Below are 20,135 nucleotides of genomic sequence, written 5' to 3' on the forward strand. Positions count from 1 at the left end.
ATATTTCCATTATTTTTATTTATTTTTTCAGTTATATTTATATATTATTCTATTTTTTCTTTTCTATTTATTTTTTTTTTTAATATCTTTGACAGTAGTATAGTAAAATATATATAATCCTTACATATATATTCTTAATACATCACATATTCTATAATATTTTTAAATACTTTTATATCTTTTGTATTTTTACCCTTTTCTATTATTTTTAAAATTTTTTTCTTTTATATTTATATGTTTTTTCTATTATTAATATATCTGTTTTCACCAATTTTATTATTATATTATTTTAGTAATTTATTATTAATAACTATTTTATTATATCTATTATTTTTACATTTTTTTCTATTACTTTTTTTTTCAAATACATTGACATTTTTTTTCTATTTTCTTACAATATATTTTTTGATTATATCTTTTTTTAATTTTGGCAGTACAATAATTAAATGTATATAATCCTTATATAAATATTCTTAATACATCATATAATCTATAATATTCTTAAATTTTTTTATATATATTCTTTTATATATTCTAATATTTTTATTTTTTCTATTATTTTTATTTTTATCTATTACTTTTATTTTTTTGTCTACTATTTTTATATTTTTTTAAATTATTTTTGAAAATCCAAAGATCTAAGATCATAGTGTTCTGCTCTACTTGAAATCTATATCCCAATTTCAATATAGAATATATATACTATAATATATAAACTATATAAATACGTATGCAAAAAATTCTTTTTTGTTTATATACAACTTTTAATTCTATTTAATAAAGATTTTTATTTATTTATTTTTCTATTTATTTTAATTTAAGTGTAATTATATATATTTATAGTATTGTTATTGTTTAAATTTATTTTGTTTTATAAATAAACCATTTTTTATTTTTTAATATACATAATTATATTTAATTCGCCTTTTATGAAAACTATGAATCTTTCAAATTAAATACAATAATAATAATATTCATTAAATATTATACATATGCATTAATACATATTATGTTATACATATAAATATTATGTACATAACTGAATTCCACGACTCATTATATTTTACATATGGATAAAATTACATTATATATTATATTATATTGCAAAAGTTTAATTAAATCAAATTATATATTATAACAACAAACTATATCAATTGATCCTCATGGATTTTAATTTATTCCTTGATAATACAAGATAAAATAAGGCATCTAAATAAATACTCTAAAACTTTATAACTTCTAATAAAAAATACTTTCGGTCTTCAGTTTTCAACCTTCGTGTTGCGAATGTATATGGTTTCCTTCCTCTGCTTGAAATGCCATCTTTACCAAATTGTGGGCTACCGAAATATTTTGGTCTTGTTCCTCATATTTTGCAATATGTATAAATGTACATTATAATATAAACATTTTATAAATGCATATTATAGTGAAAAAAAAACAATTTTAAAATTTTAAGCGTTTTTATTTAATACAAAGAAAATATTTAGTTGGATGCGAAAATTCCGCAGACAATTATTGGAGAAAATTTTGACAAAACAAAACATTTAATGATTCTCAAAATTACATACTTAATTCATTATAATATTAATTATATTAAAATATAAAATTGAATTTAAAATATTAAATATTTTTTTATTTATGAAGCGAACAGTATGCATAAAATTTCACTTGAAAGCAGTGGGCGAAGTGAGTCGCGAGCACGAAAAACGGGCTAAATATGAAAATAAATCACGTTTTCTATAATAAAACCAAATTAAACATATATATTATATTAAATAATATTACAAAAATATCATTAAATAAAAGCATATTGTTAAATTTATATATATTTAATATTTTAAACTTATTCATAGAGTGCGCATATTCTAAATTAATGTATATAAAATTATAATTTTAATTTAACAGTTATTTAACTTTAATATTAGTTTTAAATTTTTTTTTTAATTCTTTTTTATTTTTTAAGAATTTTTTATTTTTTTTTGTTATAATTTTAATATAAGAATATTTGAAGTGCAAGCACATCAGTTAATTTTGAATCGAAAATAAATTTAAATAAAATATATAATAATTAAATTAATAACAATAACAAAGTAAATTACTGTAAAAAAAATATATATATAATAAAGTAAATCATATTTACAATAATATTATAAATAAAAAATATAATAAAATACTTAATAAAGTACATAAAATAATAAAATAAATAAACAAATAATTAACAGTAATATGGTAAATAATGATAATAAAATAAATAAACATAACATAATAATTAAAGTAAAAAAGAAATAATATATATAAAAATTTTCCAATAAAAAAAAAATAAAACAAAAAACAGAACAACAACAATAAAATAAAATTTTCTAGTAAAACAATTAATTATGATAAAAATATTAACTTTAAATAAAAAAGCATTAATAACGAAATAGTAATAATAAAACAAATAAAAAAAATATTTATATTAATATTAAAATAAAATAATAGCAATTGGAATAATAATGCATATGTAAAATAATTAATAATTAATAACAATTACATAAATAATAATAATTCAGAAATCAATAAAAATAAAATAAATACTTATAATAAAATAAATGTTTCTAATGAAATATGTCATTACAATGAAATAAATTATTATAATACAATATTAAATTATAATGAAATATAATTATAATTAAATATAATGATATAATAATATAATAAACAACAATTATAATAAAACAAATAATAGTAAATTAAAATAAAAAATAGTAGAATAAAATAACTAATAATTATAATACAATAAACAATAGTAACATATTATAAATAATAGTAAAATCAAATAAATAATAGTAAAATAAAATAAATAATGTTTATAATAAAATAAATAATAATTATAATAAAATAAATAATAGTAAAATAAAATAAATAATGTTTAAAATAAAATAAATAGTAGTAATATAAAATATTTAGTAAAATAAAATAAATACTAATTATAAGAAAATAAATTATAGTTACATTAAATAAATAATAATTATAAAAAATAGCAATAGTAAAATAAAATAAATAATAATAAAATAAAATAAATAACAGTAAAATAAAATAAAAATAACAACAAAATAAAAATAATAAAAGTAAAATTAATGAGAATAATAACAGTAATATCACTTAATTAATATTAAAAACGTAACATGAATAATGTAAATTATAATGAAATAATATTAATTAAGGAAATAAGATTAAAATAAATATCAATAAAATATATATACTTTTTCTATTAATTTGCTATTCTATTATAAAGTTTTCTAATACATTCAATTTGATTTAGTTTATATAATATATTTATATTATATTATATATGTATATATATTTTAAGATCTCATTATTAGTAGATTTTTTTTTATATATGATTTATGCTATCATTTGTAGATATTGATTTCAATTATTAAAAGTTAGGAATAGAAAAGAAATTGGATAAGAAATTAATTAATTAATTAAGAATTAATTAATTAATGTTAATGTCTTAATTAAATTAATTAATGTCTTATGTATTCGCAATGTTATAATTCTACTTTGTTTTGAATATATGGTACATTTTACATAATTACACTTTGTTTATATAACATTTTTTATATTATATATATATTATATATAATTCAAAAATATATAAATTAAATTGGGTCATTTAAACAATACATTTTTACTTATTAAATATTATATCACATTTATAAATTTAATATTATAATATATTTAAATGTTTATAAATTTTTTTCAAAATAAATTTAAAATTTTATTTAAAATAAAATTTCATTTTTTTTAATTATTTTTTTAAAAATTAGTGATAATAAGAATTTGAAAATTACAAATTTAGAATTTTATTTTTGTTAATTTTTTTTTTATTTTTATTTTATTTTATTATTTGTTTTTATTTTATATAAATTTTTTTTTTATTTTTAAGAAATAGAATATTTTGAATTTTTAATAAATTTTTTTATTCTTAATTAATTTTTTAAAAATTCGTTTAAACTTTTGTGAAGATCCAAAAATAATTGAATTATGTTCCATTATCAAACTGTTTCGCGCACGCTCAGCTAAACACAACCTTCCAAGAAGCTTTCCAATAAAAATGAGACAAACAAAAGAAGCTCTTAAATTTCGTTACTCTTAAGTGTTATTATTAAAATCTTTTAAGAGCAATTTTTTTTAAGTACTTTGTATATAAAATATATTTTGTACATAAAATAATTAGGCATATAATCCACTACATATAAATAAGCAAGAAAAAAATCAAAATATTTCTTAAATAAAACAAATTAAAAATAAGAAATTGAAAAGAAATTTAATATTTATAATATTTTAATGAATTCAATTAAAAATGAAATAATAATAAAAGCAAAATAGAGAAAAAAATCAAAAATGTTTTTAATCGAAAAAGCATAAATAAAAATATGTTTTACAATAAAAATAAAAATATTAAAAAAATTATAAACTACAGGTCTGAACTGTCAACGGGAATAACTTATAATTTTACTGGTTATTAATATTAAATAAATATTATTAAATATTAATATTCAATATATAAAATTTGTATAATTCATATATTTCTTTATTTACTTTGGTACTTTATATTACCTGAACAACGTTTTGCAATTTATATAATTAAAGAGTTTATTTAACCCCTTACCAAAAACATAGAAATTCGTATTCGTCTGTGCATTCTGGAGATAACGGGATAAAAGTGTACCTGCCTGTTGGTAGAGGCCCCATAAAGTCTATGTATTGTTTGTTTGTTTAGATAATACCGTTAATTTTTAAGCAATTTGTTCTTATTTTTGCTCAATGATCAATTAAATTTTTTAAGGATTGACTATTTCAAGGTATGGGATCAAAGGGTAAAGAAATCAGTGTGTACAAATGAAAAATAATTATTAAACTATGGACCGAAAAAAGTTTCCGAAAAATTGGTGAAACTATTCGAAGAACGCATTCATCAGTCCAGCGCATAGTGAACAATCGCGTCCTGACCGTACAAAAGTTTTATAATAATATTGAATATGTGTTTGTATGAAATATAGAAAAACTCTATGGGAAGGTTATTTATTGATATATTATAAGTTATAGCCAAAGAAGACGCATAGTTCCTTGATTTTCTCTTCATGTCCTTCAGTACGAGCACAAGTTTTTAAAATTACAATAACAATCAACAGAGAAGTTATAACAGCAAAGAGGGCAGCATTAAGCATTAACAGAGACAATGTAAAAACAAAAAGGCTAGGAAAGAATTAACAAAATAAACCTTTAAATGCACGCAAACACAAAAACAAAAACAAAAGTTAAGTAAAAAGAGAGTATACACGTGTGTGTGTGAAATTCGATCTGCAAAACAACAAAATAAAGCCCAGGTGTTCAATTATTTTAGCTTCTCCAAAGAGTACACACACACACACACACAGTTTAACAATTCAACAATTAGACAAGAGCCAGTCGACGCGACAAAATTTTTGCCGTTGGTGTGTGTGTTTGTGTACGCAGAGTGGCGCTAGTTGGTTTAATTCTGTGCCCGTGGCTTGTAAGTTAACAGCAACAATTTTTTATAAGGAACTGAAATCCTCTTCTCCCACCCGCAACACTCACTCTGTTGACCACCACGTTGTATCATATTTGAGCTAAAAATTATGAATTTAATTTTTTCAATTAATTTCGATGTAAATAACGGAAAGAAAAATTTGTATATACATACATACATACATACATACATACATATGTATATATCTTTATTTCTTTTAATCATTATAATTATTTATCAAATATTTATTTGATCTAATTTGGTCAACTCATTTGAATGTCAAGAAGTGGATGAAAAATTTGTATGTATGTTTGTATATTTGTATATACATATGTATGTTTACTTTCCTTAATCATTGTTATTATTTATCAAATTTTATTTGATATTATTTAATCTATAAACTAAACTAAATTTAGTTTAATTTCAATTAATTTTAGATTCACTTTAACATAACACATTACACGTAGTATGTTATGTTACACATTTATAATATAACATAACAGTTGGTACATACATACATAAGTACATATGTATGTCAACAGTAGAAGCGTAATGTTATTGCATATGAACGTATGTTAAAAACAGTCAATATTCAATGTTTCTTCACTGCATTTAAAAAAGAATTATATTTTATATTACATATGTATATTACTGGTAAATAAAATAATTTCCACGTACTTACACAAAACATATACTCACATTAATATGTATGTACATACATACAATTTATAAATAGATTGGACATTATTAACTTTAGCTTATAAACACTGAGAGCACGAACAGTGGAAAGAGAATGTTATTAACATTGTTTGAATAAATTGCATTTAAATTATATTTAAAAAAAAAAGGATTCGTGTTGAAGATGATGCGCACACACATACACATACATAAAGTATATTATTTGTGGGAAAGTAAATGGAAACATCTTGGCGCTAAGTGACAGGTTTTTACTCTTGAATTTTGCTAAAATTTCGTTTATAATTTTTTAAATGCATAGAATGCTCTCTGACATACATACATACATATGTATGTTTGATGATATGTCGTACAGTGTAATAAAACAGAAATTAGTCGATCAATTAGTCGATTCAATATATTCGGGACCAGTAGAGATATTGATATGTAATTTTCCTATAGTATAGTTTTTGAGATGGTCTTTATTTTAAATCTCAGATTAGGCCCAATCGGCTTACCGGAACAAAGAGAGAAAGTTGAATTTTGGTGTCCAAATAACCTACATTATATTACATACATACATATACATATATGTATGTATGTGTACATATGTAATAAATTGTTCATTATCGTTAAAAAAAAACTTTTAACTCTTATTGGACTATATACATATGTATGTAAATATTTAGTTAAAAAGGAAAGTTATTTTTTTAATAAGTGTAAGATACAATACTTCAACAATAGACGCAGTGTCAATGGTAGTTAATGTTCGAGTCCATATAATGACTTTAACTATAACTATCTATAGTTTTGAAGTAGTCATATACATAAGAATTGATATATTCAGTCGATACTTATGCCTTAGATATCGTGCTAATTCCAACGGCAGTCTTGATTAAGTAAAAGTTGTTCATTTTTACGCTTCCTGTTCCGTAGCTCGAATGACAATCAATCACAGATCATATAGTAATTGATAGGGTTACTTATGAGCAGAAGTCCTAACATTTCGAGAATAAAAAATATATTAATCATTGTAAATATTACATTATTTTTTGATTTTTACAAATTTATTCAGAAATAATTTAGCTTTGAATGTCAGTTCCTGTAACTGCGTTTTTTTTTCTGTTTGATTGCTCAGCCTCTTACACTCTGCAATCTCTTTGGGAAAATTATCGATCATCTCCACATATACATACATACATACATATATATATCAATATATCACATAAGTACATATGTATGTACATATGTATGTATGTTAAAGTTGTTTGAGAAAAGTGAGGTGTGGAAATAAAGTTTTCAACACGTCAATTGAAATTGTAGGAAATAAAAAAAAAAATTCACAAAATCTAGCTCCATAGATTGTCATGAATTGCTTTGATTTCATTTTTTGTTTTTATTTGTTGTTGTTGTTGTTGTTGTTGTTGTTGTTGTTGTTGTTGAAGTAAATTTTATCGAATATCGATTTTTGGTTCCTTCCAATCCCAATAATTTTACGTAGAACACACATTTGTAGCCACAAATCATGTGAGTCCATGTGCGTTTTTGTACGCCAGTACCTGAGCATGTCTTTCGGTTGATTTAGTTTGCAGACATTTAAACTGGAGTTTATGATCTTGTTCCTTGATAAGATGCTAGACTGGCGCTTGTCGTAAGTCAAAGAAACTGGGAACATACACAGTCAACTATGCATGTCTACAAATGTTAAGCCGTAAGTTAGCCTTTAATTGTGTGACTTATCAGATTTTATTTATAATTAAATTATAAGCTTTGCTTTCTTTTTCTAAATCGATTTAAATTATATATACACATACATACATATATACATACATATATATTTGTATATAATTTTATATATCTACATACATATATGGTCCTATTGTATATACATACATATGTATGTGGTTTATGTAATCAGTTAAGGTATTTATAAGTTTGTGACGTAGTACTGGGAATAAAGGAGAGATCCATAATTTAAATTTGTTTGTTTTTATTATAAAAAATGTAATAATATTTTAGTTTATATATTTGTACATATGAAGATAATACATATATGTATGTTGTATATATGTATATCCATCTATACCTAAAACATTTTTATTAGTCTAAAGTTGCGTCAGATACTTTAGTTCACTTATGCGAATGAGGTGATATAAAATATTAGATCAGAAGAGTTAAGAAATATGGAGAAATAAAAAATAAAGAAGACAATGTATAATTTTGAAAAAGTACTGAATACTATCCCAAAATCCACAAACAAATCAGCGATCTCTTCAATATAGTTTATATATATGACAAGATACTTATATACATAAATATGTACTATATAGATATTGAAGACCATGTAAAGGAGGAATACTTTATGAATTTTATAATAATAATAAAATTAGCTCTCATTGTCAAATTGAATCATTAAATTTAAAGCAATAAATAAGAACGAATAAATCATAGCTAGAGCTAGAGAACGGGGCCAGGAGCACAATATTCTTAATACACACATATGTACATATGTATGAATATTATTTTTAAATAGTTTTGAGCAAAAAAATAATGCAGTTCTTCAAATTATCAATATATGGTATTTGCATATAACTTTACCATCGACTACATTTTAGGTAGAGAAGAAGATATAACTCCATAGACCCATAGCCATCACTCCATATATCCCTTTGGCTACTTTCATGGCATTATAAACTAGTGTAGTTACTTGCATATGTATATCTGATTTATAAAGAAAAGAAAACTTATTTACATACGCAAATAAATAAATATAGAGCTTAAGCCCCCTAGCAACGTACCTGCACCTATCTTAAGGCACCTAAATTAAGCGTGACAAAAGACATTAAATTTATTTAAATTTTATATGTATAATTTTACATAGATATGAGCTCAAATGATAGTTGTACACTATTCTAAGCTTTTATCCGATATACTAAAATAGATTATTTAGAATCAAAATTGGTTAAGGTAGACAAGAAAGTTTGACCTTGCATTTCATCACACTTATAGAGAATTTAAGGTAATGCTAAAGAAAGTTATAGTAGAGCTAACTAAACAACTATTACCAAAGGTATATTCGGGGAGGAGAGTGAGATTAGGAAATAAATCCCTTCATGATAATATAAATCAGATATAAACAGATGTAAAAGTGCTGCCAAAAATCATAATTTCTCCAATTCTGGTAATGACATTGACTAGTGCGATTTGTTTTCTAAAAGTATGAACAATTTCCTTTTCTTTCTGTAGCAATTATCTATTTCTAAGATCACCCTTTTACTCTTTTAAAATCCTATTGGCATCTACGCCTATATTTTGGAGCATCTACTGTGTAATTACCCGGCTCTCTCGAGAACTCGACAAAAATACTTTGGAGCTGTGTGTTTTACAGGACTGGAGCACATACCTGAGGTTTCTGTTGGAATCCTAATAAATTTTGCTAATGAAACGCGCATACTAAGTGATACATACAATCGCTAAAATAAGACTCTGATATGGTATCGCAATGGACCTTCATGGTCTACGCGTGGCCTTTTTGGTCTGCCAGCATAATCTAATCTAATCTAAGCCTATGTTTAATATCGGTGGTATAGCCAAGTTTGTGCCAAAAGAGGCATATACTAGAAAATATCACTTTGACAGTGTTTAGATAATGTAGCTTAGGTTAGGTTATAACAACGATCCTAAGGACTCATGTAAAGATTATCTGCAAATTATATTGTAGGGAGAGATTTTATATTGTATAATAATATAATATACTAGAATAATTGATATATAATAGGCCAGGTTTAATATAATATAATAATAATTATAATTAAAAAAATAATTATAGTTATATTATCCCTGGCTGTATAATAGACATATTATTAAACTTAATAATAATAAAAAAACTATAATGAAATAATTGTTCTAAATTGAAATACCAAATTTCGTATTTTCAACTAAAGTCTATTCGGAATAAAAACCATATGCTTTAACAATAAAAATATGTTTTTAAAGATGAAATATTCATATTGTATCTTCTGATCTATTTACTAGCACAATCGTCACGAATGGCACACTTCTTTTCATAAAAAAAGATCTGCTTCCATAATAGAACAGAAAATTATCTGCGAATGCTGCTGAAGGTGCATTAAAAGGTGATCCTGCCACAACCTTGCATCTAGTAAAATACACTGCAGCATGCACAGCTGTGACTCTTCCTCTTTCGACAAAAACTCCAGCTTAAAATCACTACTAATTCCTGCTTCATCGATAGAAGCAAACACTGTTGAACATCCTTGGAAGTATATATCCCATACACACGCACTCATAAGTGAATGAAAATATTTTCGGGATCAATATCCTGCAGCAAAATCTGCCGTTGCTTTTGTTCTTTTTTTTTTCTTTCAAATGTGCATTGGAGAACAAATATTCTTATCCCTCTCATCCCTATTTCAGGCTGTTGGGCATATGTAGTAGCAACTTGGATTGCTCTACAAATACATCGATGATTCAGAAAAATCTGATTTTACAGTTATCACAGAACGTTTCTTTCTTTTGTTTTTGTTGCATTTCGGTCGTTTTTCTTCATATCCTTGTTATCGGTTATTTTATTACACTTTTGAAGTAATCTAATATCCTGCGCCCGAACAGGATATGCTGTTTCCATTCAGTAATGAAACTGTTGTGGCACCTTTACTTTGGGGGACTGCTGTCTAAAAATAGTTTCTTTGATGAAGCATTGGACACACGTCCTTGCTGTCTGACTGACTGCACAAACAGAGCAAAACAGTGCATTGGTCCTTTACGATGTCATTGTCGTCGTTTTAAGGATATTTTCCATAGACAGCTGATTTCAGAGAAAGTTATTTGTTTAAGCAGCGACTTTAGATATAACGGATATTTGTAGAATCGCGAAATTGTAAGAGTATAAAACAGATGTAATCTTAATGGGGGATATTTGAAGAGAAAAAAACAGCTAGTTTGTATCTGCAATATCCGTCACTGTGTATCCTAGAAATGGACAATATTTACTTAACAATAATTCACATTTTATTTCCTTAACAAGTTCCTGTAGAGTGGACATTGTAAAATTTTGGTTAAAGGAAGTAAAATTTATTTGAATAAATATAAATGCATTTCAGCAGTTTTTTACTGTTAAGAACACATTCCTTGAATACAATATATTTCTATTTACAATTCTAATAGAATATTATAAAGTAAATAAGTTTGTAAAGTCAATGGAATAACTTTGAAATCCGGTTGGATATATTAATTTTTAAGTTAAAAAAAAAATTAATTACTCACTACCGGTCATTAACGATCTTTACCGGTATTATTAGTAGATTTTTGGGAAACTCAATTTTTTTGCTTCTTCCTGTTCCATTGAAACGAGTTCAGACTTGAACTACTCCAATGTACGTTGCCGTGTAACTAAACTTTGAGTGACAGTTCTTTAGCGCTATACTTCTAAATTGTTAGCATATTATCTAACGATTTCGATTCTTCTTCTTCTTGATCTGGATGTACCTCTTTTTTTAGGAATCTGCTTGAATAGACTATATTTACCAAATTTAGAATAGACTTCATTTACAGATTAGTATTGAAATTTAACAATTAAAAATAAAAATATAATAAATTAATTGTTCAATCAATTATTATCTATCAATTATTGTCTATCAATTATTATCTATCAATTATTATCTATCAATTATTCTATAGCTGGTTTATGATTTCGTTCTAAAATAAAAACAGCAAGTACGTTCTAATATGCGAACATAAAAAGTCAAATACGGCTTTGGATCAGTTGGTTAAGGTGCGCTGACTCTGAGCTTTAAATTTGGCAGGGCACGAGTGCGATTCCTGGTACTTGCAGTATCAAAAATAATTATTTACTAATAATTAAATACAAGAATTATTTCCAAGACCACTGTCTACATCTGATCTTACATTATTGTACAGCAAATAAGTCAATCTAAATCGTAATAAAGAAGTAGAGGAATATATAAGAAGTAGAGGATATATTAATGTTCTATCCAATATCTGAGTTCATAGTAACGTATCAAATAAGTTATAATATAATAAGTCTCTATTGTAAATCTGATTAAGATATACATACATATGTATGTAACAAATTAGTATGGTCTAAAGGTCTTGCTTTCCGGTTGGCGTGCATATTGCGCTTAGATCCGAAAAATCTCTGTATTAAGCTAAAGAAATCTTTTAGATAATCTATTCGTTTTTTTTTTTATTAGTTGGCAAATTTATATTTTTGGTCGACATAATTAATAACTACTAATAATTATATTGATTTATGGGTACTATATGATTCTTTGCTATTTGCTAGCACTCATATAAGTTTTTTAGATAATTCATAGGATCATATACAGAGAGTTATTTGAGACAGATTTTTTAAACAAACTTAAAGTTTAAAATTTAATTGAATACTTGCATTAATTATATATGGATAAATAAATATATATAACATAATAGTTATATTTATAAATAGTTGGTTTAAACCTTAAAAGTTTTTCTTGTATATACCAAGATATCTATAGATAATATCGTCGAATTCGGCATATCACTTGAGATATGTATGTTACAAATGAAAATAAATACGGGTTAATAATTTTTTAGTTTTAATTAATAAATATTGGTTTTATTATAAAATTTTAATTAATGAATTTAGCAAAAAATACTCTAACTAGAGATACAGATTAAAATCACCTCATAAAGTTTGTTAGAAAATTTTCTGCTTTCGCCTTAGAGGAAAAAAAAAAGATAATAGTTTCGGTTGTTTACTTCTATCCTCAATGCAAAATTGTGTAAAAACCCGGCAGAAATAACAAAATTCTCGGCGCCTTCTGTCTATTGATGTAGAGTTTGTTTATAGTGCTGTAGTCTAAATGTCGTCAAAACTATGTACATATTTTCGTCTGAGTTTGCAAGCAAAACAAACTCAGACATGACAACCCAGTAATATAGACGCCGACCATAGTATAGACAGTTTTCATTCTTAGGTGCCAGAATATTCAGAATGTGAAGGTTTTTTTAGAGTTTTTTTTTAGTTTTAAGGGTTGCAATCAGGTCATTAATTTATAACAAGCTCTATATATTGCTTAACCTGTATGTATCCTTGATCTTTTTCCATACTCTTAAATTTTTTAAAGAAAGTTTAATTGGTCTCCCACAAAAATATTTCAGATCCCCAGCCTGTTTAAATATAATTCCCCCACATTGTTTTGATTAATTTGTGGCACGCACTAAATCAAACACTTGATTGATGTTCTAAAAAATGCTCCTCAAAAATGTTTGTTACTCCTAAATCAGCATTAAGATTAGTTATCAAAATAAATCACTTTTTTTTAAAGCTAAGTACCCCGCACTAAAATATTACGTAGTCTGCACATGTTGCCTGCATTACATTTGTAATAGTGCTATAATGGTGCACATGCCACATTTTTAGAACAGCATTCACTTTAGTTTTTCCTCTGCACTGACTTAGGTAGCCTTAATCTTCTGCTTACAGAGGATTGAGAAATATTAAAAATATGTTTTCATATATAAAAAAATATATATTAAATAGATATTCATATACATATGTATATTTATCTGTGTGTATAGCATATCAATATTTGTCTTCATGCCATACCCTGTTCCCTGCTTTAGCTTAGAGTGCCACAGAGGAAAAAAAACACCTTCATATCAGTGGCACATCCTTTTAATAGTGTTTGGCACACGACAGATGCAACAACTACGAAAATTTTAAAATGAATATAAAGTATCACTTAAATTGGGTGCAATATGAGCTGCCACATTGCCACTTCGCTGCACTTTTCCTACCACTGCCACACGCATGCGCAAGCAACTTAGTTTTTAAAGTGAAAATTATGAAAAATTCAAAACTAAAATGCAAATGAAACTAAAATGCATTTTTTCCAAAGTAAAAATAAACACGCAACCTTTTTCCGTAACAAAATATAAAAATAAACACAGCAACTACTGGCAACCAGAAATGACAACGCTGAGTAACCCTTGGATGACACCCTTTTGCCACTTGGACACTAAGTTGGCGTCATTTATGCACTCAATCATCGCTCACTCAAGCAAATAAGCACTGAGCCAGGAAGCAGTGGAATTTGCTATTTGACATGTGCGCACACTTCGGCCTGTGCCGGCATGTTGCGTCTGCGGCAAATGTTGCATGTGTCAATCCGAGGGGTGCAAAAGTGTTTTCCAAGCGTTTTAATCAGGCATGTGGCACAATTATTTTTCAATATTTTGCTGAAGAACTTTTCTAATATATATTTGCATAAATGATACTTTATGTACATAATATGAAAAGGATCAATCTATTGAGTTTCTGGAGGTATTTGTAACGGCATCAGAGACGCTAGTAAGTCTATACATTCTCGAACATGTTAAATATGTATATGTCTCTTTGTCTGTTTCAGTAAAAACCATTCTGTTTATGAATAAACTTTCAACATTTGCTGGAATGGTCAAAATCAGTTGATAATATATAGGTGATACATAAGCTGAACAATCAATAGTTTAAATTTATCGAAATTAAGATAGAAATGTACGGAAAACTAGCTTTTAATAGACCAGAACACTGAAAGTACAAAAGATCATTCTGTTTTCTAACAGATCTTAACCAAATAGAAGATAGGATCTCATGGTCCAATAATCTCCCCCTAGTCCAAGTCAAAACCAAGGAGTCAGAGAGAATGTGATTAGAGGTCTCATCCGTTTCCTAGCAGAATCAGAACATCTTCTCTTCTCAAATATTTCTATTTTCTTAAGAATATAACACAGGTTCTGATAACTCGTCATATAACTTACTAACAAACTTAATTATGTTCAACAGAGGTGAGACGCAGAGGTGATAACTCGTCATATAACTTACTAACAACCTTAATTATGTTCAACAGAGGTGAAACGAGACGCACGAAGAATTATAGTGTATGCTAATTTAATCTGAATAATATTACAAAGGACCTAAAGAAACTTCTAGAGAAGTAGATAAACAAAAGTCTTATAAAATTCAGATGAAGGATTGTATTATCGATTCATAGCAATGCTGTAACAAAACTACTGCATAATTATTATAGCTACCGTTATGACCACAGTTTACTAGCGACAAAAAGATACAGAATAAGAATCGCTACTAATGACCTCTGCAAAGAGTTGACAAGGGATAAGACTTTAGTAGTCCTCTTATATGCATATCCTGCATTATCACAGATATGTGCAAAATATTTTGAAAAATTGAAGAAATATATCTCTGAAATATAACTTCACAATTTTAGATTTGCTAAAAGTGTTGATAATATATATTGCAGAGTACCATCCGATTTCGTTTAGGAGAAATATATTAATACGTAGATAACAGTTACTAACTATTAACCTAATACAGCCTATCTAAATCGATCCGAACTCTTGTCAATAATTCAAAATGTAATTTGTTTGTGAATTTTCTATAATTATATGTGAAGAATGTTTTTATATCAGGCAATCCGTATTTTTTCCTACCTATGTTTTCTATTTAATTGTATCTGATGACTCCCAATCACAAAATAAAGTAACTAATAAAGTAACTTATCAATAATTCTAGAAGGATCAAAATGATTTGAATAAAGTCTATTTTTTTCGATCATCAAAAAAAAAAGATTAGTTCTATTGCTGTTAGTGCCATTAGGTACTATAAAAAAAAATTAATATTGCCAATATATTTCGGTACTACAAACCCACCCAAGTTGTTGAACATTTCCATGAGTATAGTTCTTTATGTTAATATCCTAATTCTCTAATCGCAAATCGCAACGGTCAGATGCATTATGTCAAATCAATTTTCCTTGTAAGTAAAGCAATTACCAAAAATCAATTGGTACATTATCGCTAACAAAATCATCAAGACAAACCGAAGCGACCTGTGCCAAAAACTTATCTTGTCTGGAAAATCGAGTTGGTAAACAAATGTGAAATGCAATAAAACACATAAAAGTATCTTGTAGAACAAAAGCAAAAACAGAAAAAACTAAACTGACCATTTAACTTAATTAATTGCTTATCTCATAGGTAAACCCAGCCTATACCACGCAGATGCTGCATGCGGCATGCGGCATGCGGCGTACCAGACGAGCATGGATGATGATGATGCATCTTGTTTAGGTATCTAGTTTTTTTTTGACCGATTTATTTGGTTTTATTGCACCCGTTGACATTATTTGTGCATATGTGCAGCAGTGGAAAGCTGATAAGTATTTTTGTGTGAATGTTTCTGTTGCACTGCGATAGATTGTACGATAAATGTGCTAAACCCTAACCGCAGGACACCACCAACAAAAACCCTCCTGCAGCAAAAATTGCACTTAAGTACATGCAACATGATCAACGATCAGTGTTCAGCGATCAACTTGACTGCATTTTGCTGGACTGCATTGGACCGCATTGGACCGTATTGGACTGCTCCTACTACACCAGCAAAATTATATGTGCGATTATATGTCAACAACGGTGGAGTGGGGGTTTATTTGTGTATACACCATATCAAAAAGTGGTAACCAGCATAAATTAATAGATAAACCGAAAATTGTAATTTCTTTTGTGGTTGAAGGCTACTTTATGCTGCTTCTTCTTCTTCTAGCACTTTTTCTTAAAAGGTTCAACTACGGTTACTGCCTAAACAATTGTTGATTGTTCAAATAGACCCGAGAAAAATGTTAGTAATATAAATAATAATGTTTATTAATATTAAATATTATTAAATATTATTAATATTATTAAATATTCAACTTTAATTTAATTTAAATTTTTAAATTCTAATATAACAGAGCAAGTGAATTTATTGATGAACTTTCACAGGAAATTAACAAAATTCCAAACTGGGTAATGAACACTGATTCTGAGTTTCAAAATTATTATTTACTAATTGCTAGTCTATATATTGTTTCTGTATTAATTTAAGTATTAAAAATGAAATATTGCTCGCAGGATAATTAACGTCCATAAGTGTCAACAAAAATGTGGACTATAGCAGTACTTGCTTTCACACGATACCATATATGTAAGTCTTGTATGCAATCTTTATATGATCTGAAGCTAAGAGTATGTTGCGGCTTTAAGTATCTAAAGTATTACTTGAATCCGGATTAATATGCATAGATCTCTACTGGCTAGATTTGGGTATGAATACTACCTGTACTGTAGAAAATGTACATTACGTACTCTTTAAATGTGGAACTTACAGCGGGGTGAAGCATAACATGAAGCATTGAAATTTTTACTGCTGACAAACCTGCATGACATGTGCAGGTCCTCTAGAATAGAGGATAATATCAAGTATGGTCACTATAATAATAAGGAAGTAAAAATCTCAAAATCGTAGATTTCAATACACCTCAATATAAAATTACCGATAGATTAAATTACTTGCTATCTGCAGAAATAGCAGTGGCTTCAAAGAGGCCACTTGTACCAGGATACTGACGTCTAGTTTGGCCTATTATACATTGTACACTATTTATTCCTGAGTAAATGAAATAATCAGAAAAAAGAAAAAAAAATTCAATAGCTGACATAGAAGTCTACTATTTTCTGCTGTACTAATAATTTTGTTTGAGTGTCAGCATTTTTCATGTGTCATATTATTTACTAGGAATATTTATACATTTACCAAAGTATTTTAGCTTATCTTATCAGTTTGTTGTGTTTGTCTGGTCTCTGCAGGAGTCTAACAACATTTCTCTAGGCTTACACTGGCGACAACATCGTCGAATTGCGGCTTGTGTGTTAACGTTCTGTTCTTGTTAACAGAGATTTAATGGTTAAATTAGCTTGGCTGTTATTTTATTTTATTTTTTTTTATTTTCCTTAATTCTCTATTTATGACCACCCACATTATGGGTTATCGCATTTGGGAACAAAGTACTTAATAACAAGCCAAATTACTGTAATTAGAGAGGTGCAAATGTGCCAATGTGCAAATGTTTCACAAACATTACACCCGGAGTTATATTCGTTTTATTAATTAATTAATTTTATTTCTAATGTCCTTACAATAAAAGTAACAAATTATATACAGCAGATACGCAAACAGAATGATATCATCATTAGCATAAAAAAGTTCTCCCTTAACTGATAATGACGTATGTATACTATAAGATGCAAATGTACGAAAGTACACAAGTCTTTTTAAAAATAGATGTTTGTAGTGAGGCCATCTATTGACAGTTATATGCAGAAGTAAGATGGAACTTATGAACCACTAATGGCATTTGAACAAATTGAATCTATTACGTTTTCTCCCAGATATGCTGCCAAATTTTTATATTCTTTAAATTAGTAGAACCGTGCCAATTAAAACACTAATGGGGGAGTCGTTGATTTTTCGGCGTTGCTGGTATGCTGGATTTTAGTCTATCTATGTACAAACACCAATCCTGTGGTACTACAAGTAGGATTTTTTTTTGTTGGATTATAAGGTCGCCACTCCAATCCAACCTTACCTAATAGGTGTGAACAACTAATCGAGCTAAAGAGCAAATTTGATGGATCGACATTTTTCTTTTCTGCTCACAAGTTTTTAGTCATGAAAGTTAGTGGCGGTTAAAAGACAACTATTTTTTTTAAATTATAATTTATATTTAGGCTACTCTGGTCTTGTGACTGGGATGCAAATAAAAATTAATTTACTTCATTACTTCATCCGACGATTCGTTGGTTTTTTTCCAACATCTTCAGGGGTGTCAACAATGTTAAGTTAGGCTTAAGTGTCTGACGGGTTTTTTAACATATTCAAGTGTAAATTAAAAATTAAAGATGGTTCTTATAAATATTAGGAATACTTCTGCAAGGCATCGCCACTTTTTTTTTATATTATTCCATCACGATGGGTGTAATATAATAACTGAGCTTAAGAACTAGTTTAATGGGTCTACCTTTACTACCAAATATAGCAATGCTAGAGACCATTGCTTAAATTTTTAATTATCAAGTGATAGAAAACAACTTTTCTTTTTTATTTTATTTCATCGCGATGGGTGTGATCTACGTACCGAGCTTAATGGAATAACCCTTTCTGCCCAAAAAAGTAACTTTCCTTTATTTTTTTTTATTGCATCCTAATCGCTTGTCTTAGTAAATCGCAGTTCTTCCCTAAAAATATCTATTTAAATTTTTTTTTTTCAATTTTAAATTTGTCATCCATACAGATCCTTTTGCAAGGTTTTTAAAGACTTAATAATATAATTGATGCGGCTGTTGGAAGGTAACTTTTCTTTATTTTTTTTTTATTATTGAATCTTAATCGCTTATCTTAGTAAATGGCAATTCTTCCCTAAAAATACATTGTGACCGAAAGGTTTTCGGAAGTTCTCATTTAAAATTCGCGCGCTGTATATTTTTCGATATTTTAAGTTTATGTAGTTTGGCAGCACTGTCCTTAATTACTATGCCAAAAATGAGCGCGATCTGTCAGACAGCTCGTTTACGGCAGCTGTTGAAACCAGTTCCCCTCAGTAGTGCGTTGCGAAAAAACAATGGAAAAAAATATTGAACAAAGAGTTTGCATCAAATTTTGTGTTTCGAACGAAATTTCGTGTGCAGAATCGTTGCGAATGCTACAAAAGGCTTATGGGTAATCAGTTTTATCGAAAACTCAAGTTTATGAGTGGTACAAAGCCTTTCAGGACGGTCGTACGACCGTCGAAGACATGCCGCGTTCTGGACGACCTTCGGCCTCTACCACCGACGAAAACATTGAAAAGGCAAAGGAAATCGTGTTCCAAAATCCTCATGTGAGTGTTAGAGAGATAGCACGAGAGCTAGGCATCGGTCGTGAGAGCTATCCGCCGTAAACGGCCTCAATTGTGGAAGGATAATTCATGGATTTTTCATGACGATAATGCTCCCTCGCACCGAGCCAACATTATCA

The sequence above is a fragment of the Teleopsis dalmanni genome, chromosome X, assembly GCF_002237135.1.
Source record: "Teleopsis dalmanni isolate 2A chromosome X, ASM223713v2, whole genome shotgun sequence".
NCBI classification, from domain to species: Eukaryota; Metazoa; Arthropoda; class Insecta; order Diptera; family Diopsidae; genus Teleopsis; species Teleopsis dalmanni.